This window comes from Cimex lectularius, unplaced genomic scaffold, assembly GCF_000648675.2.
Source record: "Cimex lectularius strain Harlan isolate CLEC.00 unplaced genomic scaffold, Clec_2.1 scaffold35, whole genome shotgun sequence".
Taxonomy (NCBI): Eukaryota; Metazoa; Arthropoda; class Insecta; order Hemiptera; family Cimicidae; genus Cimex; species Cimex lectularius.
In genome coordinates this window covers 2188729-2190056 of record NW_019392746.1, presented here as the reverse complement: position 1 = coordinate 2190056, position 1328 = coordinate 2188729, and the positions used below count along the sequence as shown (strand labels likewise).

The 1328-nt window shown below is 35.9% G+C and overlaps 1 non-coding gene across 1 annotated transcript; it reads right to left on the bottom strand.

Annotated features, from left to right (window-relative positions):
* Positions 1-296: 296 nt before the first annotated feature.
* Trnac-aca lies at positions 297-369 on the bottom strand. The gene has a single exon. It is a non-coding gene; the product is annotated as a tRNA-Cys (tRNA).
* Positions 370-1328: the final 959 nt, after the last annotated feature.

Here is a 1328-nt window from a genome sequence, read left to right as displayed (position 1 = left end):
GAGAGCCATGATAATTTTCCAACATAACGTGCTTATTTTAGATATGATTCAGAATTTATTAAAATAGTTGTAATAAATACCTAAAACACTATTTCGTAGCGACCTCTTTTCGATGTGGTGGCTTTATTGGTTAAAATCACTTCATACTTGGATCGTTGCAGAAAAACTTGCAATTAATGTAATACGTTCTGTTTTCCGTTTAATTCAATTTCACAACGAAAGGCGTTAAAATATTATTTATAATAATTATTTCTATTTTAATTAATTAAGGTATTCAGTCGAGATAAAAAAGTCAATGGCACGAGCGGGATTCGAACCCACGATCTTCGGCTTTGTACGCCGCTGCTCTACCATTTGAGCTATCATGACCTCGATGCGAGATAAATTGGTCAAGCGGACCACGAAACTAGTGAATTGAATACGTTTAAAATCAAGTATATCTTCACTAAAGCTCTCCGTGGCCATTTCATTTGTCGCCGAGAATCAAATTGATTACACGACATTTGAAAAATGGCAAAAAGGAGGGTAAATTCAAAAGGTGTGTTTGAGATGGAAAGTTGATGTCCGAGTCGATCGAGGTCACGATAGCTCAAGTGGTCGAGCAGCGGCCTATCAAGCCGAAGATCGTGGGTTCGAATCCCGCTCGTGCCATTGACTTTTTTTATCTCGACTGAAAACCTTAATTAATTGTAATATATTAATTGGTCAAGCGGACCACGAAACTAGTGAATTGAATTATTACTATTGTACATATTTCACTATACTTTATTGTAAATTATAAATGTGGAAGTGTTTTAAGTCTCTCTTTCTTTCTCTCTATATATAAATATTTTCTATCTATCTGTTTATCTATCTCGTTATCTGAATAATATTATGTCCTGATGTTTGAGTCCACCTGTTGCCTGAATTTAAAGTTGTTGGATGTAAGAGTGGTCAGTCAATGTTGGCCAAATTCTGCGTCTATAAATAAAATTTGGAACTCTCCCTCTCCCTCACCCTCTCACTCTCTCTCTCTCTCCTCTCCCTATCTTTTATCTTCAATTCCCTTTCATTGCGTCTGTATTTTTATTTTGTTCTTACCTTTCTGTGTCTGTTTTCGTTCTCTCCCTATCTCTCACTCTCCCTCCCTCCCGTTCTCTTCATTTATCTATTTATCCATGTATATACCACTTTCTATATTCATATCTCAATCCATCTATCTGTTTATCTATATACAACCGGTTTATACATCTATATATCTATTAATCTGTCTATCCTTCTATCTATCTGACTTCCCAATTCACTATCTCAGTCAGATGTCTTGATGTATGCGGTTTGAGGTTGATGGG